Consider the following 24,929-nt stretch of genomic DNA (forward strand, 5'->3'; position numbering starts at 1 on the left):
TAAGGATGGGAGCTCAAAAGGCTGCTTTTTGATCCTTTTTTTGGGAAGAGAGGATCAGAGGAGAGAGATCGACCTGTTTCTGAGGGGGGAATGAGGGGCACATGTGGAGAAAAGGGGCCCCTGGCCCCCCAGATGCTGCCCAGGGCCTGTAGCTGTGCAAGAGAACACACATCAGTGAGAACACGAGCTTTCAAGGGTAATAATTTGTAAGTAATTTTAGATTGGAGGGCTTAGCCAGCAATTTTCTTTTTGTCTGTCGCATCTGACAAATGCCAGTTGTCACTGTCACTCACCATGCTCCTCTGAGTCTCAGATTACTCCGAGCACGGGGAAACAATAATAACCGCACGCACACGCACACACCCCGGACCCGTTCCTTGGCCCCTGTGTGCTCCTCGGGGTTTTGTGGTGACCAGATGAGAGCCCTTGAAATGGTTATTTGCACAAATGCTTTGGCAGCTAGAACGTGTGCCCAACATGCAAAATTACATTGTTTCTCATTATCTACTCTGTGGCAGCAGTGTTTGGACGATGGCAAAGAAAACTTGCTCTTCAGAGAAAAACTTAAAAAAAATCAGCCTCTGCAAAAAAAAAAAAAGTCAGCATATTCTTTTGTCAGTAGGCAATCAAGTGGAAGAAGAAGAAAATGTGAACACAAAAGGGTGCTCTAAAGTGGAAGGTAGCCATCTTTTGAAATGAATTTCTAAATTCGTTAGATATTGCTTTGTAAACACATATGGTTTTTTATTAATTCCATTTCCTCATTGAAGGAAACTCAGGATATTTGTCCCTGCTCTGAAATTCCATAGCCCATTATGTTCTCTCTTTATTAGACCTTTTGGGTTCCCTTTTTATCATTTTAGTAGATTCTAGTAAGGAGCTTCCCTGATAGCTCAGTTGGTAAAGAATCTGCCTGCAATGCAGGAGACCCCAGTTCAATTCCTGGGTTGGGAAGATCCACTGGAGAAGGATTAGGCTACCCACTCCAGTATTCTTGGGCTTCCCTTGTGGCTCAGCTGGTAAAGAATCTGCCTGTGATGCGGGAGACCTGAGTTTGATCCCTGGGTTCAGAAGATCCCCTGGAGAAGGGAAAGGCTACCCACTCCAGTATTCTGGCCTGGAGAATTCCATGGACTGTATCTAGTTGTGGGGTCAGAAAGAGTCAGACACAACTGAGGGACTTTCACTACTAGATTCTTATGACCAGAAACAGAGTTTATTCATCTGCTCTTCCGTAATTCCTGGAACAGTGTCTGCCGGCCTATCAGAGCCACTCACTGAACTTTTGTTTACAAAAATAACCTGGTGACCCTGTCCAGGCACTCCTTTGTTATTACCTGAGCTAGAAAGGTAATGTCAGAAAATCAAAAACATCAATTCTTTTTAAAGGAAAAAAAATCTTAGCTGCTCAGTTACAGATTTAGTTGTTTGAACTCAGCTTTTCCTCTCACCACACTGTACTGTCTGTGGCCCAATCTAATGGTTTAGAAGATGTGTTAGGATTTGTTGCAGGTAGCACAGGTAAGCTTCCCCGGTGGCTCAGACAGTAAAGTCATCTGCTTGCAGATGGAGACCCGGGTTCCATCCCTGGTTTGGGAAGATCCCCTGGAGAAGGAAATGGCAACCGACTCCAGTACTCTTGCCTGGAGAATTCCATGGACGGAGGAACCTAGTAAGCTACAGTCCATGGGGTCACAAATAGTTGGACATGACTGACTGACTTCACTTCCCTTTAGCACAGGTGAGATAGAGAAGTGAAAACAATTACAGTAGACCTTCAGTTAGCAGAGTTACACATCATCAGAGCAACATGAGGTGCATTCCACTTAACCAGGGATGGGACCTCTGAGCGACGGTTCATGCCCTGCCTCCAGGCAGCGGTGGGCCCTTCCTTCAGGAGAAACAGGAGCTGAAAAGCTGCAGAGGGTGCAGAACTGGCTGAGTCAGGACCAAGTGCACCTTGTGTAGTCGCTGGTCTTCCGGCTTTGGTTAGGAGAAACCCTTCATTCCTCATCTCCAGGAGGATGACCTCTCACATGATCCCCAAGGCTGTCTGAGAACAGGTTTTGTGATGCAATTCATCCCCTCGTCCTCCACACACCCCCTCTGCTGGAACTGAGTATAGAGTGGGTCTCTGTTGAGTCTTGTGGCCAGAATTTGGCCTGTATACACCAATGCTGGATTAAATCTCCAAGATGGAGTTTGCCTCTTGATGAAAGTGAAAGAGGAGAGTGAAAAAGTTGGCTTAAAGCTCAACATTCAGAAAACGAAGATCATGGCATCTGGTCCTATCACTGTGGCAGATAGATGGGGAAACAGTGTCAGACTTTATTTTTGGGGGCTCCAAAATCACTGCAGATGGTGATTGCGGCCATGAAATTAAAAGACGCTTACTCCCTGGAAGGAAAGTTATGACCAACCTAGATAGCATATTCAAAAGCAGAGACATTACTTTGCCAACAAAGGTCTGTCTAGTCAAGGCTATGGTTTTTCCAGTGGTCATGTATGGATGTGAGAGTTGGACTGTGAAGAAAGCTGAGCGCCGAAGAATTGATGCTTTTGAAGTGTGGTGTTGGAGAAGACTCTTGAGAGTCCCTTGGACTGCAAGGAGATCCAACCAGTCCATTCTGAAGGAGATCAGCCCTGGGATTTCTTTGGAAGGAATGATGCTAAAGCTGAAACTCCAGTACTTTGGCCACCTCATGCAAAGAGTTGACTCATTGGAAAAGACTCTGATGCTGGGAGGGATTGGGAGCAGGAGGAGAAGGGGACGACAGAGGATGAGATGGCTGGATGGCATCACTGACTCGATGGACGTGAGTCTGGGTGAACTCCGGGAGTTGGTGATGGACAGGGAGGCCTGGCGTGCTGCGGTTCATGGGGTTGCAAAGGGTCGGACACGACTGAGTGACTGAACTGAACTGAGAAAGAAATAGTGTGATTGTTTTGCCAGACATTGGGGGCCACAGCGGGCTAATGCCCTCAAGATGGTGTGTCCGCCCTAGAGGAGGTACTGAGGAGTCTCACAGTGTTCAAGAAGTAGGGCGTGGCCAGCTTGTGAACACTCTTCTGATTGGTCGATGAGGAAGTCATGGCGAGTCAGCATCATCAACTTCTGCTTCCAATTGGTCTAGGATCTGCATCCGTGTGGGCAGCAGACAGTTACCTTCTTCCGCCTGCTGGGGGTTTCATTGTCTGCAAAACAGCTCAAAGGGCATGGCTGACAGCGTTATCTGTAGCCCTTGAGGAAGAACTAAGTTCCTTGCCTTTGTTTAATGGCTAACATATTATTATTTTGTTTTGCTTGACTATTTTCCTTTCTGCATTTTCTCACTTCTCTGATTAAATTTATTTGACTAAAATTTTTCTACAGACAAAAGGCAGGCAGAGGACGTGGCCGGGGGTCTGTTCTAGGAAGACCCCCTAGGGTCATGATTGTTATAGTCCTCAAACTCACATTGGCCATGTGGTCACATTTACTCTCAATACTCTATCACTGATTTTTTGCTTGAGTATGATTTTGCTCTCCGTTTGACCAGGTCACATTCCCAGCCCTCTATGGGGCCAGTCAGTGACAATGTACTGTGTATTTCTGCGTGCCCAGCGCTCTTAGTGTTTGCTATCACAGGGGTTCTGGGTTATATCAGGAGTAGTCTCTGCCCCTAAGAAGCTCATAAACTCCACTAGAAGGAAAAGCTATGAATACTTTGGTGTGGTACCTGTGTGTGTGATACCAAGAACAGAACCTGTAGATTCTGCTCCTAGGGAGAGGCTGATCTAATTTAATATAAACAAAGTGTCCATTCTTGTGTCCATTTGGGTTTGTGATACGTATGCTGTGTGGCGCTGTTAAATTTTTGGATCTTCGCAAATTCCAAATTCAAAAGGGTGAGTCATCACCAAGATCTATTATGGTCAAGAGAGATTTGTGGGGGATGACATGAATTACCAAGGCTTCCGTGGATTGGAGTAGGAAATGGCAACCCACTCCAGTATTCTTGCCTGGAAAATTGCATGAACAGAGGAGCCTGGTGGACTGCAGTCCATGGGGTTGCAAGGAGTAGGACACGGCTGAGCATGCATGCACGATGGATGGTTTAAATTTAGTGATTACTAGAATAAGGGGACTTGGAATCTCCAAGGAGCCCTAAGGAGACCAGCCTGACTGGACTGAAAGATTTTTGCTAGAGAGGCTGGCAGCACCTTCAAGTAGTGTGGGATCAAGAGGTAAGGAAAGGGAACCTGGACTCTTCTGAGGCTCTCAGGTTTTTGAGAGCATAAAAAATAATTGAGCCTTTCTGAATGATAGCTTGTTTATGGTGGTCAAGATGTATTGTTGAGAAAAGAACAGTTTTTTATGTAAGTTTTGCCAAGAGCTTAGCGTGCCAGTCCACTGAAGTTGGAGAGAAAAAACACAGCAGATGTGTAATGGCTAATAGCTTCATGCCCCATTTAAAAGCCTGAACCTTTGTATAGGAGGGCAGAACAACCTAATATATGTCTAATGGACCAAGCACTTGGATGCTATACTTTTAAGATCTCTTTTCGCATGTGAACTCTGGGAGTGAAAAAAGAAGAAACATAACGACACTACTGCTTCTCTTATTTGCTAAGCATTAATAACATGTTAATGTTTCGGTAGAAAATATAATTAGATGCTGTCTCTTCTCACTGGTTGAATAGTCTGAATCAGTAAAACAAGTAGGTGCAGACAGAGAGGGGAAAGAGAAAGCTTTCAGATGAACATATCTGAATGTTACAGAAGTTAAAAATCATTTCCTAGTAAGGCCATGAGGGAAGGTGTGGTTTTCTAGGTACAGGAAGAAGAGGATCCCAACTCTATGAGAACCGAAGCCAAAAGGGCAGAAGGATTATTTCTTGGAGTAAAACTAAAGGAAAAAGATGTACGATCGGATCTAGAAGGAAACAGAAAACTCTTGTTAGGCAGACCCAAGGAAGTCGGTCATCACAGTGCCAGCCCAGAGTGCGTGTCTGTTCTGTGAACCCTAATATCCCTTGTGTTGTAATTAATCATTCTTTGTGAACTCCATGCTTCAGAGGCACCTCCAAACAAGACGGTGAGCTTCCTAAGGGCACACTGGAGTCACGCCTTGTGTTTCTAATTTATTAATATTTCCACACTTGGCCCGTGGTTGTTGCTCACAGGCCCTTTGAGGTTGATGAAGAGGCTGGGCTGGGACTGGTGGAGGAAGGCGGTGGGGCAGGTTTCACAGAAGCCTTGGTGGCTACACCGGAAGAGGTGACTCTGTAGGCTGGAAGTCACTCGGTACTCGGAGCGACCTTCAAGGTAGAGGTGGCAGTTCCATAGTTACGGGAAAGACGGTTCTCCAAACTGATGGGAAAGCCTTCAACCATCTCTGAATCTCGTAGTAATGTGGGTTCTGGCAAGTGCACCCCGTTAGCTCACCCAGGAAAGTCAGAATCTAGTATTTCTCTCGTCAGTAGCAGCAGGCACTGGGGCATACTGAACAGATTACCCGGTTTCACCTGCTTTGATGGCCTTCCAACACAACTCTGGCCTTCCCTAGCTTCTGTCCAAGGTGGGGAATAGCCAGAGGGCGCTTTCCTAGTCTCTCTGGGTCAAATAGTAAATGGGACATAAGTGTCCTGTGGGTAGAGCCAACAGGGTAAACCCGAGGTCCCTAATAAGTGCTGATTAGTGTCTTTACCTTTTGGTGCTATCAGTGCCTCTATTTGGGGCTTCCCTGGTGGCTCAGTGGTCAAGAACCTGCCTGCCAGTGCAGGAGGCATAAGAGACATGGGTTTGATCCCTGGATCAGGAAGTTACCCTAGAAGAGGGCATGGCAACCCACTCCAGTATTCTCGCCTGGACAATCACATGGACGGAGGAGTCTGGCGGGCTCCAGACCATGGGGTCCCAAAGAGTCGGACATGACTGAAGTGGCTTAGCACAGCACAACGTCTCTGTTACTTCCTCACTCTTCATTCCTCACCCCTTCATCTCCACTTTGCTTCTTCTTCGGGATAATTGCCTGAGTGAGCGTGCAGCCTAGACAACTCTCGACCCATGTATGAGATTTGGGGGTGAACCAGTGTGTTGTTTCTGCAGCCCATTGGACCTGCCAGGTGCCAGGCTAACTGGGCTCCCTTTATCCTCACACCTCTCCTGGTAATGCTGGTGATGTGCTCTGGGAGATGCGAGGACTAACTGGGGGAGGATAACAAGAGGTCCTTATCTCTTGTTCCTGTGGAGGTGCCTACTGTGTACTGTGCATTGAGAACCTCTGTTTTCTCTTCAGATCTCTCGGAGTCACGGCATGCTTAATTTATCCCAGATGCTTTTATTATTAATAATACAATTATCAGTGCATCTGCTGGGGCTAAAGCAGCTCTTAACTACCTTTCATCATGTCTTTGGTTGCCTGATACTCTCCAAAGTTGGTATCTTGATCATTTCAGGGAACTCTCTTGAGCGTTTGTGAAATTTGTAGCCATTCTTATGTTTTTCCACTGTCTATTCCAGCAGGTCTGGTCGTTCTACCTTTTATCAGTTATTATTGGCCAAAACTGTTCATGGGCACATAAAATGCATGCTTAATAGAGAAGCTACAATGAAATAAACAATACGAGGCAAAGGAACACACTCAACTCCAGAAGACATGGGCACTGACTGAGAGCAGGTATTAGATGCTGTGCTTAATGCTCATTGGTTTAGAGCGGGTGGTTGATGAGTTTTCATTTGCTGAGAGCATATGACATTGCTCAATGGACTTTAGAAGCCAGGCCACACTCCATTGGCTAGAACTCAGTTACATGGTCCCATTTAAGCTCTGAGGAAGTTGGGGAATGCTCTTTAAACATGCAAGGGAGTAAGATGGGAGCAGCAAATACCTAGGGTCATCTTTGCCACGTCAACCCCTCTGGTCACCATCACAGTCTTCCTGTGGCAGGTGGAGAACGCGCATCTCCTCTCCATGGCAACAAACCGCAAGTGCTACCTAGTCACTGCTGACAGCTCAGATTTCAGGATCTCCAGGAGGGGGGGTGGGTCTCCCTATCAGCTGTGGATGTGAATCCTGTTGGCTCGACAGCCTATGACCAGAAGAGAAATGACACCTCTTCTCCTCTTCACTTGAGAGTGGTGAAGGCAGCAGAACATTTTCCATCAGAAAAAGGAAGAAAAGAAGGCAAAGAGTAACCACTAGTTCACAGCAGAGTTGGCATCCTTCCGTGCAGGCATTGGGAAGTTTCTCTTTGCAGGGAGTGGGGGAAGTTGCCCAAATAGATTCCCATCTTTGCCTATGGGAGGGAGTTTCTTGTTCATTTTCCCCAATGACCCCTGGCTCTGCCCCCAGAGCACGTCCCTGTCCATCCATTGTCCTCCTTGTTACACGTGAGATGAATCCTGGATCCCACATCCTCCTTGGGGACTGCCAGCATTCACAGCCCACTTCCTGCCTGAGATTGATTTAAGGCTTGGAGATCATTCAAAGCTTTTCTAATTCAAGATCATAACGGCTTTAGTAATACAATTCTCTCAGTGATACAGAAGGCTTCTGATTTGTTTCCTTTCAGAAAGCTCTGCATGTCATAACTATACGATTTTTCCTAGGCGTAATTTCAAGGCTGTTTATTTTATTACTTCCTCACCTCTGTGCCTCTATTTTTCAGTTTAATGGTGGCTACCCTGAGGTTATCTGAAAGTGGGTGGAAAGACCACATCCTTAATCTGATTTTTGCCACAGGCCTGAGTCACAACGTGTAACTGAGAAATCTCACAGAGTCTCCAACATACACAACCTTTTAAAATGACAGAGAGGGAAGAGGGAAGGGTATGATAGGGGTAGGAGGTTAAGAGGTACTAACTACTATGTATAAAATAAATAAATGGACTTCTCTGGTGGTCTGCTGCTGCTGCTGCTAAGTCACTTCAGTCGTGTCCTACTCTGTGTGACCCCATAGATGGCAGCCCACCAGGCTCCCCCGTCCCTGGCATTCTCCAGGCAAGAGTACTGGAGTGGGTTGCCATTTCCTTCTCCAATGCAGAAAAGTGAAAAGTGAAAGTGAAGTCGCTCAGTCGTGTCCGACTCTTCGCAGCCCCATGGACTACAGCCTACCAGGCTCCTCCATCCATGGGATTTTCCAGGCAAGAGCACTGGAGTGGGTGCCACTGCCTTCTCCGTCTGGTGGTCTAGTGGTTAAGAATCTACCAGGGGACACAGGTTCGATCCTGGGTCCGGGAAGATTCTACTTGCCACAGGGCAACTAAGCTCCTGTGGCACAACTACTGAGCCTGTGCCCCCAACAAGCGAAGTCCCTGCAATCAGGAGCCTGTGCACTGCAACTAGAGAGGCGCCCCCATTCACTGCAACTAGAGAAGCCCTGTGCACAGCAGTGAAGTCTCAGCATAGCCAAAATATATACATAAACAAAATTAAAAAAAAATAAGCTACAAGTGAAAAGAAGAGAATAAGCTATGAGGATGTATTGTTCAGCACAGGGAACATCGCCTATGTTTTATAATAGCCATAAATAGAGTATGAGCTATAAAAATCTGAGATCATTGTGTTGCACGCCTGAAATTAATAAAATATTGTAAAGCAACTATACTTCAATTTAAAAAAAAAAGGTTAAAAATGACATCTCTCACTTTGAAGTGACTAGAAGCAATTAGCAAATGACTTTTCCAACTCTCTAGGTCTCAAATTTCTGGAATGGCTATATTTAGTTGATTTCTATTTGCTAGTGTATCAGTGACACATCATATTAATAGCTCTTATAGTTGATTCTTTTATAAAAAACATGCCCAAATATCAATAATAGACAAGTAGACATTACCCGTTCCTCTAACAAGGTAACATCTAGCCAGGCAATCTCTTTTTTCCATCCTCTTCTAGTTCTTTTAGAATCTTAACCACCTCTGAGTGCAGAACCATCCAGTTCTTACATCATAAGCTCCAGAGGCAGGTCTGCACTCCAGGGTGTTGTAGGATGTAGCTTTGCCAATATTTTGTCACAAATGACCTGGATCCACTCTGTAAGTCCCCTTAACTCTCCACCTGCTAAGCCAGTGCTAAATATATATATATATATATATATTGTTTGTTTGTTTGTTTGTTTTGTTTTGTTTTGTTAAGGGTGAACCCCCATTTCTATCTTAGGCAAGGTAGGCTAAAATGCAGTCACAAAAATCTCAGCACCTTAGAAATAAATGTTATGGTTGCCCATGTTGTAGCCCATTGTGGGTTAGCAGAGGGCATTCTGTACCATGCAGTTATTTAGGACTAAGGTTGACCGAGGCGCCACCATCTTGGCTCCTGACAAAGATGACAGATAGTTGCTCTGAGTATCCAAGTCCAGCTGGCATCTGGGGAACCGAAAGACAATGTGGGTGACTCTGCAGGACATTTTAGGGGCCAGCCCTGCCAGTGACAATGCCACACCCACTCACCTTCTACTGGCCGGAGTTCAGTCCTGTCTCTTCTTCTGTCTGCATGCGAGGCTGGGCAAGGTGGTTGAGCTGGGTGCCCAGGAGGAACGTGAAGCCTGTCTGGTGAACATGCAGCATCGCCTCTGTGCACGACGCGCGTGTGATGCTAGAGCGGGCTTGGTGGTTCGGGCCTGCTGTGGGTTTGCTGGGGGTGGAGAGTGGGTGGGAGAAGAAAGAGGAAGGGAAGATAGACTGCGCATCCCCCAGGGAGTGCTTTGGGCAAACAGAGGCATAGGAGACCACTCCGGGAATCAAGTGCCCGGGGGCCGCTGTGAACTGGATGCCGACTTCATTTCCAGGCTGCGTGGAAAGCTGAAGCTACCGTGTGTCATTTAAGAGACAAAGGAATAAAACGCTATTAACCGAGAACGTTTTCTCCAGCTCCTCTGACTTAATTGGCCAAGCACAGAGATGGTCTAGTTGGAGTTTGGTACCCATGTCTGTTCTCAGCTGGTGTCCCGCATGCACTTCTGTGTCTGAAGATGTACTCCTGATGTATCCATGGAGAGATGTACTCCGTGTCCACCTAGTCCTCCATCATCTTGTTCTTAGCTGGAGTTTGGAGCCTGTGTTCTGAGCGGTGTGTCTGATTGTAGGGTGCTCCCCGCCTCTGCTCTGCCTTTTCGGCCCCCCATCAGGTCTCCCAGGCTCTGAGCTCTGGGCCCCCTGGGTGGTGAGCAGCCCACTCACCCCACACTCAAGGTTCTGGGAGCCATCCCAGAGGGGCGGCTCTCCGTCTGCAGGCAGACGTTAGGGATCTGCTTGGGGTTCACCATCTGCTAAAGGTGAATGTTTGAGAGAAATTTCTCTTTGCTCTCCCTAGTTCTTCTGCTTGAGAGGCTGCTTTGTCACCTGCCCCTCAACTCTCATCTTGTTTCATGGTTTGCTTTATCCACCAAATTCAAGGCCACGTCCAGCAACAGGATTCTGTGAGAACCTTTCTCGTACTCACTTTACCCCGTATGCTATGCTGCTCTTTTCCCTGATTTATTTTAAATCTGTGCCTCTCAATTATTTGTTTCATCCTTTTGCATTAGAGGTGGATGTTGTTTTGATATGACTTCTTAAAGTCTTTGAGGAAAATAGCAGGGGATAAACGTATTAATATTTAATCTTAATTTTTAACATTTTATTTACTTTTTTGGAAGAAGGGGACAAATTATAGGGCTCAACTTCTTTAAAATGTGGAAGGGTATATAATATGAAGATTCTTACACTTATTCCCATCTCTCAACTCCCAAACTCTCCATCTGAGAAGAGTCAGAGGTGACTGATTTTCTTTCTACAGTCCATGGGGTCGCAAAGAGTCAGACACGACTGAGCGACTTCACTTTCTACTTTCTTTTCTTTCATGCATATCAAAGAAAGTGAAAGTGAAAGTGAAGTCACTCAGTCGTGTCCGACTCTTTGTGACCCCATGGACTATAGCCTACCAGGCTCATCTGTCCATGGGATTTTCCTGGCAGTAGTACTTGAGTGGATTGCCATTTCCTTCTCCAGTGGATCTTCCAGACCCAGGGATGGAACCCAGGTCTCCTGCATTGTAGACAGACGCTTTACCGTCTGATCCACCAGGGAGGTCCAAGCAACTTAATTTTTAAAAAATTTTTATTGGAGTATAGTTGATTTACAGTCTTGTATTAGTTTCAGGTATACAGCAGAGTTTATCAGTTATATTAAGGCAGGTACATATGTGCTCTGTTGTGCGTAGTCATTTAGTCACATCTGACTCTTTGCCACCCCATGGACGGCAGCCCACCAGGCTCCTCTGTCCATGAAGTGGGTTGCCATGACCTCCTTCAGGGCATCATCCTGACCCAGGGATCGAATCTAGGTCTCCCACATGGCAGGCAGACTCTTTACCGTCTGAGTCACCAGGGAAGCCCACATATGCATATATTCTCTTTTTTTATGATTCTGTTCCCACATAGGCCATTACAGAGTATTGAGTAGCGTTCCCTGTGCTGTATAGTAGCTCGTTATTACTTATCTGTTTTATACATAGCAGTGTTCATATGTCAATCCCAAGCTCCTAATTTCTCCCCACCCCCACTTCCCCTCCCTGCACCACCCCTCCGTAACCGTAAGTGTGTTTTCTACATCTGTGACTCTGTTTCTGTTTTGTAAATAAGTTCATTTGTACCAGCTTTTTAAGATTCCCACATACAAACAATATCATCTGATATTTGTCTTTGGCCTGTTTCTCTCATATGACAATCTCTAGGTCCATCATGTTGCTGCAATTTAATTTTTCCTTTCATTTACTTGCCACAAATGCATGCTAGAGACTTCATGTTTCATCCGTTTTAATTGTGGCTTAGATTCTCCTGATATGATATCACCACTTGTAAAGAAAACATCTGACTGAATTGACTGATGACTCCTTGGCAGCCTTGATAAAACTCTGGTAGCAGGAAGATGCTGTCCGTGCACCCTCGGTGCGTGAAGCGAATGTCAGGTACTTTCGGATCCTGGCTCCTACTGACGGCTGTTGACAGTGACATGTTTTCTTCCAGTTTTCCGTTCTCGGCGTTCCCTTAAAAGCATATGAATTTCTGACTGCCGAGTCACTGAACCATCTGGGCTTGTGGACTTTTAGAAATATTTATCTATTTACCTTATTATTATTATTATTTTAACTGCATTGGGTCTTAGTTATGTCTTTCAGGGTCTTTTGTTTTGGCTCACGGACTGTCTTTCTAGTTGCATTGCGTGGGCTCAACTGCTCTGCAGCCTGTGAGATCTTAGTTCCCCGACCAAGGATCAAACCCATGTCCCATGCATTGCAAGGCAGATTCTTAACCACTGGACCACCAGGAAAGTTCCCGGGCTTGCCAATTTTTAAAGAAGATATTATTAGCAGGCAGGGGATTCTTAAAGGTTGATGACCTAAGGAAGTGTGTTGGAGCCTTGCTCTAAGCTATGTGTTTTGCCCGCGTTTCTTCTGATGTTTGGAGAAGGTGCTGAGGGCATCACCCATGACTTGAGCCTTCCTCAGTTTATTTAGGCTTTTCTTAAGATGCTTTAATTTTGAGTGGCATTTTTGTAACATTGAATTCCATCCCTTTCCCCAAGGATCATCATTACAAAGACATAGCTCCACCTACTCAGGCAGGACCCTTGCCGCCTTCCAACTGCCCCCTTCTGTCTGCAGCCCCTTGCTCACTGCCCCATCCTTCAGGTTCCCTGGCCTCTGGGGAGGTCAGTGCCTCCACGATGCCAGCTGCTGGGAAACCTCTCCTGTCCACACACTCCACTGATTCAGATATAGAAACAGCCCTGCCCTCACCTTGAAAAACCTACAGGCAGCTGCCAAGTGGTAGATTTCACTGAGACAATAGGGAAAATAGAGTAGAACTCCTTTCTGTCTCTGCTACAAATCCTCCTCGTCCTGCGCTGGCCTTGCAGTCCCGAACTTTTGCCCTTCCCTAGGGATGTTTCCCCATCTTCCAGTTCCATAAATCTGACTTAACCCCTGTTTTCATTAATTCCTTGTAGCTACCAACTTACCGGTAGTACGTGTCCCTTCTGGAAACGAAACCCCTCCAGGTTTGGCCCTCGATGGTATCTCTCATCTTCCTCGCCAGTTTCCCTGGGCCCTAAAGCAGCCCCCGGGTTTAACCTGGGGGATTCTATGGGATTCTGTTCCTTGCTTTAAAGCAGCAGCTTCTTTTTCAACTTGGTGGAAACTTTCATGCTCCCTCATGGCCCAGCTGCTAAATTCTCCACTTCGTACTGGTGGAGTGAGTTCACTTGGCTCATCTTCAGAACAGGCAGAGCTGCCCTGAGGTAGAAAGAGGGCTTCTGGTGTTCTCAGGGTCAGAGGCTGCTAAGATAATCTTAGCTACATCGCTTCACCCGGGCACCTGTCCAGAGTCCAGAATTTAGTTCCCCCTCTTACTCTGAGAAGGCTAGGCATCCTCTCTCCTTTCACCCACACTTCTTATGCCCACTTCCCCTGCATCCACACTGGTAACCGTTTTATTAGGGTTGACATGTGTTTTTATTTGTATTTGTTCTTTGAAATGTAGATTGCCTTGTGGGTGTGTATATTTTATTTACTTGTGTATTTTTTTAGTTAATTATTACTGGAGTATAGCTGCTTTCAGTGTTGTGTTAGTTTCTTCTGTACGACAAAGTGAGTCGCTATTCATGTATACCCATCTCCTTTTCTTTTGGATTTCCTTCTCATCTAGGTCACCACAGAGCACTGGGGAGAGTCCCCTGCGCTGCACAGTAGATTCTCATTAGTTATCGATTTTAGAGATAGTATCAACAGTGTGTAGATGTCAATCCCAATCTCCCAGCTCGTCCCACCCCACCCCCTTCCCCTCCTTGGAGTCCGCATGCTTGTTCTCTATGTCTGTCTCTATTTCTGCTTTGTCAGTAGGTTCATCGGTACCAGCATTCTAGATTCCACATTTAAGTGATATTGTATATTTGTGTCTCTCTTTCTGACTTACTTCACTCTATATGACAGGTTCTAGGTCCATCCACATCTCTGCAAATGGCACTATTTCTTTCCTTTTATGGCTGAGTAATATTCTATTGGGTGGTCTTCCCAGGTGGCACAGTGGAAAAGAGCCCGCCTGCCAATACAGGAGATGGCAAGAGATGTGGGTTCAGTCCCTGGGTCAGGAAGGTCCCCTGGAGTAGGAAATGGCAACCCACTCCAGTATTCTTGCCTGGAAAGTCCCATGGACAGAGGAGCCTGGTGGGCAACAGTCCATGGGGTCGCAAAGAGTCAGACACGGCTGAATGACTGAGCAGAGCACACACGATATTCCATTGTGTATGTACACGTCTTCTTGATCCATTCCTCTGTTTATAGACATTTAGGTTGCTTCTTTGTCTTGGCTATTGTAAATAGTGCTGCTCTGTGTAGTTTAGTGTAATTTTTATTCGAACATAGTTTTAGATTTATAGGAAAGTTGCAAATATAGTATTCAGTGCTGTTGTGTACCCTGACCCCATCTCCCCTGCTACTAACATCTTGAGTTACTATGGTACCTTTGTCACAGCTAAGAGACTAAGATTGATGCATTATCATTATTTTATAATGTGCATTATAAAGTGTGAAGTCCATTCTTTATTCAGATTTCCTTAGTTTTTACCTCATGTGCTTTTCCAGCTCTAGGGTCCTGTCCAGGATTCCACGTTACACCTAGTCATAGAGTGTCCTTAGGCTCTTGTAGATGTCATAGTTTCTCTGGCTTTTTTTTTTTTTAATTATGTGTTTATTTGGCTGTCCTGGGTCCTGGTTGTGATGTGCGGGATCCGGTTCACTGACCAGGATGGAACCTGGGCCCCTTGCATTGGGAGCAAGGAATCTTAGTCACTGGACCACCAGGGAAGTCCCTGGCTTTCATTGTTTTTGATGACCTTGATCATTTTTAGGGTTCCGGGCCAGACGTTTAGTAGAAGGACCGTCAGTGGCTGTTTGTTTGCTGAGCTTCTCACGATGAGAGTGGTTGCTGGGTTCTTGGTGGGGACGATCCCAGAGGTGAAGTGCTGTGCTCATCACATCATTTCCAGTGTCTGGTCATCAAGTGGCTGCATCCCTGGTGATGGTGACCTTGAGCTCCTGGCTCTGGATACTGTTCGTATATTTCTCCACCGCAAATTTACTCTTTCCTCCTCTTCTGTATTGCGGTCTTTGGAAGGAAGACGTAATGCACGATGCAGGCATATATTTTTAATGGCATTATGGTGTGAGCTTCATTCTCCTCTTGCTCTTACATTCAGCAGGATGCTTTTAAGTATCATCTGTGTTGCTACATGTATGTCTAATATCTTCCCCCTTCCTGCTGCTCAACACTCTTTAGTGAGCATCTCTCATATTTTGACTTTTCCGTTCTTTCAGGGATGGATACCTAGATTGCTTCCAGTCCCCCATGCACACAAGTGATGGTGGACAAACATTCTGAACCACGTTTCCTAAAGGAGCTGCGTGGGCATCTTTCTGAGCGGCACGTGCAGGCCTAAAGGGCCCTTGTGCCTCAGAAGCCCTGTTATCTCTTACTTTGACTGAGCCTCACTCAGGGAAGAGTTGGCATGCTATGGTTCCCGTAGCCACATTTCTGACAATAACTGGCTTTGTCTGGCTTTCTCATTTTGTTCTAATCTAGTTGCTATGTGATATCTTGTCATATGAAATTGCATTTCTCTAATTATTATAAAGTTTGAACAACGTTTGTATACATTCTAGCTCTTTTTAAAAATACAAAAGTATTAGAATTTTTATTAAATGGCAGAAATCAAATCAATAGGCTCAGAGAAAAATAATATCAGTGGATAGTGAAAAATGCACTCAGTACAATTCAGCATCAATTTCATGTTCGGCTATGTTCTTTACTAGTTTTCTGTGCACAAAAGATGCATTTCCTTGATAATTTGAAAGAACTAATAGAAAAAATTCATTCTGAAGGTTTTTCTTTTTTTAAATAATGATTTGGTAACCTTCCACTTCTTGGCTATGAATGATTATTGCTCTATTCAGCTTTTGCTGATTTTCTTAAGTCATTTTATTAAATTAATTTTTCCTGGAAGATTCTCTATTTTTTAAGACTAATTTTATAGATGGAATTAAATAGACCTCTACCACAATTAATTATTCTTTTTTCTAGCTGTTATAACAGCTTTATAAAAAAAGCTTTTTATTTTATATTGGAGTGAGCAGCAAAGGGATTCAACCATACACATACGTGTATCCATTCTCCCCCAGACTCCCCTCCTGTTCAGCCAATCACAGAACATTGAGCAGAGTTCCCTGTGCTCTGTAGGGCCCTGTTGGTTATCCATTTAAAATGTAGCAGTGTGTACATGCCCATCCCAAGCTTCCTAACTATTCCTAGCTCCAATCTCCTCCCCCGCCCCGTGCAAGTTTGTTCTCTAAGTCTTTGAGAAACTGTTCTACTGAAGTCAGGCAGAGAAAGAGAAATAGCATATGACATCCCTTATATGCAGAATCTAAAAATATATTTAGACATTTTTCGATAGAAATGAATTACAAAAAACACAAACAGATTCACAAACTTTCTATTAGCCCTTTTGCTTTCCTTTTCTTGTTGCTGATTGCTTTTCCTATTGTCAATTTTCCTGTCGGTATTCCTGTATTTTTCTTTTTGATTTCCTCATATATTCCTCCTTGGGTTTGGACATTGGAAATACCTTATCCCATTCAGTCATCTGCCTGCCAATGCAGGAGACACTGGGGAGACAGGTTCTATTCTTGGATCAGGAAGATCCCCTGGAGAAGGAAATGGCAACCGGCTCCAGTATTCTTGCCTGGAAAGTCCCTTGGACAGAGAAGTCTGGCAGTCTACAGTCTCTGGGGTTGCAAGGAGTTGGGCATAATGTAGCGCTCATGCACATAACATATATTCAGTCATCTTCTTCTTATGTCTGCTCTTCATGTCCTTTGTTAATTTTATTTCTTGAACTTGTTAATTTTTATGTGATACATTTAATAAACTTTTTCCTCTGTGTTTTCCTTAAGAAATTCTTTATTGATTGGTCACAAAAGCATTAAGTATCCCAGCTCCTATTAATTTGACACTTCTGTTTTCACATTCATGCCTTTATCTCTATTTGGAGTCTACCTTTGTGTAGTGTATAAGGTGCGAAGTAACTTTGGTTTTCCTCCATACAGTGAACCACTCTTCTTACCACCATCTACAGTCCATTCGTTCCCCAAGGTGTGGTTCAGTTCAGTTCAGTTGCTCATTTGTGTCCACTCTTTGGGACCCCATGGACTGCAGCACGCCAGGCTTCCCTGTCCATCACCAACTCCCGGAACTTGCTCAAACTCAGGTCCATCAAGTCAGTGATGCCATCCAACCATCTCATCCTCTGTCGTCCCCTTCTCCTCCTGCCTTCAATCTTTCCCAGCATCAGGGTCTTTTCCAATGAGTCAGTTCTTCGCATGAGGTGGCCAAAGTATTGGAGTTTCAGCTTCAGCATCCATCCTTCCAATGAATATTCAGGACTGATTTCCTTTAGGATGGACTGGTTGAATCTCCTTGCTGTCCAGGGGACTCTCAAGAGTCTTCTCCTGCACCACAGTTCAGAAGCATCAATTCTTCAGTGCTCAGCTTTCTTTATGGTCTTTGTGATGTGGTTGGTGTCACCTTTATCATCTGTTCATTTTCCACACGTGCTTGTCTCCAAACCAGACCTTTCTATTCTGCCCCATGGTTCTGTCTATCCAGGTCAGTCAGTACAGGATTTAATTACTGTGACTTGGTGTCATGTCTTAATATCTGAGAGGGACCAGACACACCTCTTTCCTCTTTCATTGCAGAGCTGTCTTGGCTAGTTATGCAGTGTCCCACTGTGCTGTTCATATTCATGCTTGACTCAGTGCACACACTCAGTTGAAATTTTGACTGGAATTCCATCACACTGAAGAGTGAATTTCAACAGAATGGGTACCTTTACAGTATCAAGTCATCTTAAAGCAGGGGTATCTATCCACTTATTCAATTTAAATTACAGTTTCAGTGAAATGTAACTCAACACATTATTGACCAGGGGATTTTTTGCAGAAACTAATACCTGTGGCATTAATATGTCTCTGGTCAGTAACGGGTTAATAAACACAGAACCTTTGAGTCCATATACAACTGCTGGGTAATTTAATTCTTGATGATTATTTATTCCCTTCTATTCTTCTGTCAAGTTTTAATCACTTCTCTTCAACTAAATTGGAATTGTGATGAGGATCAAGGGTTATGCTTTTAATTTCTTCTCCCCCTCTCACTGTATTTGAACCTAGAGGGTCATAATGAATGCCAGTTGTTATTTTTTTTAATTAATTGATATGCAGGATAAATGCCCTAGAGAAGGTAATTTTTTCCTGGCCTCCTCACTTACAGTTTTGGTCTTTGATTTTCCCTCTTTACTGATTTTCTTGCCTATTCCATGCTTTTCTTTTGTCTGCTCCCCTGGGTGAGAATGTCTAATGTGGCTTTGTAACTGTAGCTCGTACCTCTCCTTCCTGTTTATCGAGTGAGGCTGAGCACGTTTTTTTTGCAGAGTGGTGCATTCCCTCTTGGGTTGAGCAGTGTCACTTAAAACTCAGCTGTGTCAATAAGTCAAGGTGAGTCTTCGGCTTTATACAACTGCATTGTCAACCATTAGAAAGGTGTTAACATTTATTGCCAAGCTGTCTCTTAAATATCCTGTAATAAAAAGCCAATGTATGCAGTCTTTTTTTCCCCCTCTAATTTCATCCTCAAGCTGCATTTTCATTACACATCTTCTTTTCAAAGTGCTGTAACATTTGTTATGGAAACCTTTATTGTTTTAGGTGCTCCCGTGGTAGTCTTCTTTGATCTAGAGAACAAAAAAGTTCTAGTAAAAGAAAGTCGTAGTAGATGCTTCTTTCTTTGGCTCATGGCACATTGGACCCCAGCTCTATTAGCTGTTTAGCTCTGTCTGCTCTTTAATCTTCATGATGATCCAGAAACGTGGTTGGACCTGCACCTCATCTGCTGCAGCTGCTGCTGCTGCTAAATTGCTTCAGTAGTGTCCAACTCCGTGCGACCCCATAGACGGCAGCCCACCAGGCTCCCCCGTCCCTGGGATTCTCCAGGCAAGAACACTGGAGTGGGTGGCCATTTCCTCCTCCAATGCATGACAGTGAAAAGTGAAAGTGAAGTCGCTCAGTCATGTCCAACTCTTAGCGACCCCGTGGACTGCAGCCCACCAGGCTCCTCCGTCCCTGGGATTTTCCAGGCAAGAACACTGGAGTGGGGTGCCATTGCCTTCTCTGCACCTCATCTAAACCCACATAATAAAGATGTATGATAATGAGGTTGTCCAAGTTGAAAAGCTGTTTGAACCTATGTCACCGTGCAAAGAATTCATCATGTTATTTGGTTTAGGGACTGCTTGTAATGAGAGGGCAAGACCCTGTTTGGAAGAAACAATTCAAAACTGGATAAGCTGAGGGCACTAAAAAGTGAGGTAGCCCTTGGCCCTGGGAGTTTGAGAACCTGGATGTCTTTGGAATGGCATGGTGTGTCTGAGATGACATACGGGGGCGTGGTGTTTATGGATTAATCAATCTGCTGATTCTGTTGAGGTGGAAACAGAAGTTAATCTGATGTCACTGTGCTTCTGTGACATTTAGAATTTTCCTTGAAATGTTTTCTGAGTGAAGGAATGCAAAGTGTATGTTTACTACATTAGCACCTTAGAAGCCAAAATGTGTTTGCTCAGGAAAGCAGTCTTGCAGCTGAAATATTAATGTGGTAGAGATAACACATTCTCTGTTTAATAAAAATGCAACCTCACGCCGGGTGGTAAAGACCAGGGCTATCCCTTCAGTCTTGGGAAGACGTGAAACTCCAAGTGCATAAATGGTTTCATCCCCACTCAGCACACCCAGACTTTCGAGGGTTGTCTCCAGAATTCAAGAGGTCTTATTCTGCCCTCTGGAAATGTTCATCTGGGAAACCGCAAACCTCTTCAGCTTGCTTTTAATGCTGTTTAAGACACACTGGTCTGTGCTCTTATATTTGGATCAGCCAAGTAGTATAGGATTCTAAGAGGTGGGTTGACTCACTGCAATTTCTGAACATCTTCTAAGTCAGGAGCCTGGTGATGAACACCTCTGATGTTTGCCTGCATTTATTCTCCCAACATATTTTTTGAACATCTCTGCTGTGTAAATGCAGCATAATCGTTTCCATTTTCCTCCTCTACGGGGAACCCTAGATGAAAAAGACAAAGCTCTGACACTCATTTGGATAAAGTAGAAATGACAGCCATACAAATGAGAAGGTGAGGGAGTGTTAGGCAAGTGTAGGTATGTGTTATTCATCAGCGATTTAGGGTGACTTGGTTAGAAAGGAAATTCAGTTGGACTTCTTCTTCTCTAATGAAATGTGGAAATTAAACTACCTGTGTCTTCTCTGGACTAGATTTGTACATTTTATATATTTAAAAATTAAAAGGGAGAAATACAGTTGTTTACTAGAACAAAGACCTGATTATGGCAGCATGTTTCTGAAAATTAAGGTCACTCAAGGTCACACTTAAAGAAGCCTTGCTTCTCTGACCTTGGACACTTGTCCTGTGTATGACTGTGAGGAAGTGCTTATTCCTGTCTTTAGGAAATAAAGTCAATTCAAATGCCCTGACTTAAAAAAAAAAAAAAAGAAAACAAAACAAAACAGAATTGAAGCCTTGTGATGCCCTGTGTCTGCTTCTGTGGAGGTGGAGGTTGGCAGCTCCGAGATTCCAGGGAGTGTTGACACTGTTGACTGAACTGTCTGGATGTGAGACATTTTGGGCTTCTCACATGTGGTACAATGATGTAATCTTGTGATTCTGCAAACATTTTTACTCTTCAAAATTTTTAATAATCATTTAAATGCATGTGTTTTGCCAGGTCTAAAGAGGAATCATGTTCCTTTTCTGTGGTTACACAAGATATTTTTTTATGGATTAAGACGTTAGATTATTAAATTACTGTTTCTCAGACAGGAATCATCAGATCCTTAAGAATACTGTCCTTGTGGACACTTGAGAATTTATTCTTTTACTTTGATTTGAGACACATTGCATCTTACAGCCCATAATTCAATTACTCCTTTGGGGGCTTAATACTTTTAAATTGCTTTTGTGTCCCTGGTCTCCAGATTTGGTGAACTGATGGTTTAGACGATTGGATGATCGTTAGACTGATGGATCTAACCATTGATTTTATCTGTTTTCCAAGTAGGTTGGTGCTGTTTAAAAATTTTTCTTTTATACTTTTATGTTTTTGACTAGCTGACTTTCTTTTATGTGTTGAAATTGGAAACCACTTAAGAGAGCCTTCGGAGATCTCAAGGGAAAGCTCCAGTGGTGAAAGGAGCTGATCTATGAATTTGGAACAAAGAAAAAGAAAAAGAAAAACAGTTTGTTTCCATTCTTGTCTGACTCTGTTCCTCTTTTTCCGTTAGATATCAGAGATATAATATCTGTCTCTGTTGTATGAGAGAGACAGAGAGAGAAAGACAGAATTTTTGATGATCTGTTTTCTTTCTATTAATATCTATCTATCAATAGAAACGATCAAAGAGAGGGATGTGCATGCGTGTTCAGTCGTGTCTGACTCTTTGCAACCCCATGGACTGCAGCCCACCAGTTGCATGAGATTTCCCAGGCAAGAATACTGGAGTGGATTGTCATTTTCTTCTCCAGGGGATCTTCCCAACCCAAGGATCAAACCTACGTCTCAGGTGTCTCCTGCATTGGCAGGTAGATTCTTTACCACTGAGCCACCCGGGAAGCCACAGGAAGGGATAAGCTAGACTAGATGGTAATAAAGGTAATTGATCCAATTGAGGAGAATTCAGTCTGAAAAAAAAAAAAAATCCCTTGAAAGGGTAGAAAGAGTTTAGAAATCCGGAGTGCAGAAGGAGGTGGGGATGGAGGTGGTCTGTGCACCGAAGTGCCTCTAATTTTAGCTGCTGTTTTATTCACTGATAAAACACAGTGCTGGGCCAGGATCAAACCCTAGGAAGTAGAGCTGAGAAGCAGCAAGGCAGTAAAGAGAAGGGGAAATACATCTCAGCCAAGTGCTGCTTTGGGAAAGTAAGTATGAATTATCTACTTTGTCAACAAAGTTTTCTTGTCAGAGCCAACAGAAGTTGGGAGGGATCCGAACCATGAGGGACATCGGTGGAGACCTCATGGCTCTAAAATGGCCTGAATGTGTGCCATGTATGGAAACTCAAGGCAGCTCTTCCAGGTGGAATTGGTCAGGGAGTAGAGACGTTGATCGGTTTCTAAGTGTTCTGCTTTTCAGCAGCATCTTTCTTTTCAGATAGTTTGCAACAGGGTTTGAGAAATAAGATGCCCTGCCCTCTATGGGTTCTCATGCATTAATAGCCAGTGCCCAGGACCTTGGCACCATGCCCTGAAGATTGGCACGACCACATCCTGCTGTGGGGCTGGGTGAATAGTTGCCAGTGGAGGAGGAGGAGAACCAAGCAGAAAATTCTCCCTGAGAGGCGTGTGGGACATGAGACTGCATATCGGGTCTCTGAGCAGAGCTGCCCTGGTGCATACTTGGATTTAAAGTTTTCTGAAGGGCTTCCCTGGTGGTTCAGCTGGTAAGGAATCTGCCTGCAGTGCAGATGACCTGGGTTTGATCCCTGCCTTGGGAAGATCCTTTGGAGAAGGGGAAGGCTACTCACTCCAGTATTCTGGCTTGGAGAATTCCATGGACTGTATAATACAGTCCACTGGGTTGCAAAGAGTCAGACACGACTGAATGACTTAAAATTTTTTTTTTCTGAAGATGTGTGCAGGTTCAGAGGAGGTGAGGAGACAAGCCAGGGTCATACCTCCTGCAGATGCCCCCTCTCCAGGTGCTAGCTTAGCCCTCCTGTCTCCCTGCTCTGAAGCTGAGTGTGACAGTCACAACCTGGGGGAGGGAGAAAGCCTAGGACCCCTGACACCCTCCCGTAGGAGCTCACCCAAGGGACCTGCCGGTCCCCAGCACTGCCCAAACTGTTTCCCACCTGGCTCACCCCTTGGAGGGCTTTGACCTGGAGTCACTGCACGCCCATCCCACCCTGAGGATGCTGCAGGTGAGAAGTGTGGACTGGCCGACCACTCCCTGCCTGACATGCCCCCCTCCCCAAGCTCCTCTTGATGGCAGTGCTTCCATTCACCCAGGACCTGGCACTGCACCGGTCTCCACATGGGTCATCTCGTGTCGTTCCTTGAAGGACTCTCAAGTAACAGATGTCACCATTTTAGCCTTGTGTTCTGAGGAGAATCCTTTTGGGCTTCCTTGGCGACTCAGATGGTAAAGCATCTGTCTGCAATGTGGGAGACCCGAGTTGGATCCCTGGGCTGGAAAGATCCCCTGGAGAAGGAACCCCGGTACTCTTGCCTGGAAGATTCCATGGACAGAGGAGCCTGGTGGGCTACAGTCCATGGGGTCACAGAGTCAGACACAATTGAGCAACTTCACTTCTTTCTTAGGATGCTGTTGTTTAGAATAAGTTACATAGTTTGCCCTGGTGCAGGACCCGGAATCTGCTATGTGGGGAATTCCCCAGTTGCCACCTTCTTTGATCCTAGCACACTCCCTCCTTCCTCTGAGAAGGGACAGCTGACAATGCTGTTGATTTCAGGTGTTTTCTTCCATTTAGCAAGCATGGTGCTGTGCTTTTAGAATGTGCCATGCACTGAGCATTAGAATGTATGTGCTCGGTTATGTCTGACTCTTTGCAACCCCGTGGACTGTAGCCCACCAGGCTTCTCTATCCTGGAATTTTCCAGGCAGGAATACTGTGGTGAAATGCCATTTCTGTCTCCAGGGGATCTTCCTGACCCAGGGATCGAACCCACATTTCTTGTATCTTCTGCACTGCAGGCAGATTCTTTACCACTAGTGCCACCTGGGAAGCCCTGGGGCCCAAGATTAGAGGGTGACTGGTGACTGCTTGGGGCTCCTAGAGTGCAGGGATGGCTGAATGAGTGGTTGCTCTACATGTCAAGTTGCCCCAGAGGTTAGGTCAGACCCACCCTGACCCCTGGACAGGGGCTGGGCTGTGTTGGGTGACACGTGGGTGGGGCGTTGTAGATCACTGGGTGGGACTCACCGAGGGGCAGTGACGGGCCTCTGAAGTTTTCAGCAGTTGGACTTGAGGAAAAGGCAGCTCCAGGCTGGGGGCACAAATCTCCAGAGTCAGAGTAAAGATGAAAGGTGTGCAGCCTGGCTTTGCTGGAGCACAGAGCACGTGCAGTGAGCCCTAAAGTGGAGATCAGGGGATCAGCCGACCCCCGAGGTGAGGGGACCCTGTGGGGCTGGAAGACTTGGGGCTGGTGTGACTCAGGCTGGGGTCGGTCTGTTTTTCAAGCAGAGTGGGGGGGTCTTTGGCCTAGAACTTCATGCAGCTTTGTTGTTATTGTTGTTCAGTCGCTCAGTCATGTCCGACTCTTTGTGACCCCATGGGCTGCAGCAAGCCAGGCTTCCCTGTCCTTCACTATCTCCCTGAGTTTGTTCAAACTCATGTCCACTGAGTCGATGGTGCCATCCAACCATCTCATCTTCTGTTGTCCCCTCTCCTCCTGCCTTCTATTTTTCCCAGCATCAGGGTCTTTTTCAATGAGTGGGCTCTTCATATCAGGTGACCAAAGTATTGGAGCTTCAGCTTCAGCATCAGTCCTTCCAATGAATATTCAGGACTGATTTCCTTTAGGATGGACTGGTTGGATCTCCTTGCAGTCCAAGGGACTCTCAAGAGTCTTCTCCAACACCACAGGTCAAAAGCATCAATTCTTCAGTGCTCCGCTTTCTTTATGGTCCAACTCTCACATATGTACATGACTACTGGAAAAACCATAGCTTTGACTAGACAGAACTTGGTCAGCAAAGTGATGTCTCAGCTTTTTAATACGCTGTCTAGGTTGGTCATAGCTCTTCTTTCAAGGAGCAAGTGTCTTT

The 24,929-nt window shown here is 45.1% G+C and overlaps 1 protein-coding gene across 1 annotated transcript in view; it reads left to right on the forward strand.

Moving 5' to 3' along the window:
• Positions 1-24,929, forward strand: part of ZMAT4 (zinc finger matrin-type 4) — a 386,494-nt gene that overhangs the window by 77,252 nt on the left and 284,313 nt on the right. The window lies entirely within an intron of this gene.

This window comes from Bos mutus, chromosome 27 (genome assembly GCF_027580195.1).
Source record: "Bos mutus isolate GX-2022 chromosome 27, NWIPB_WYAK_1.1, whole genome shotgun sequence".
NCBI lineage: Eukaryota > Metazoa > Chordata > Mammalia > Artiodactyla > Bovidae > Bos > Bos mutus.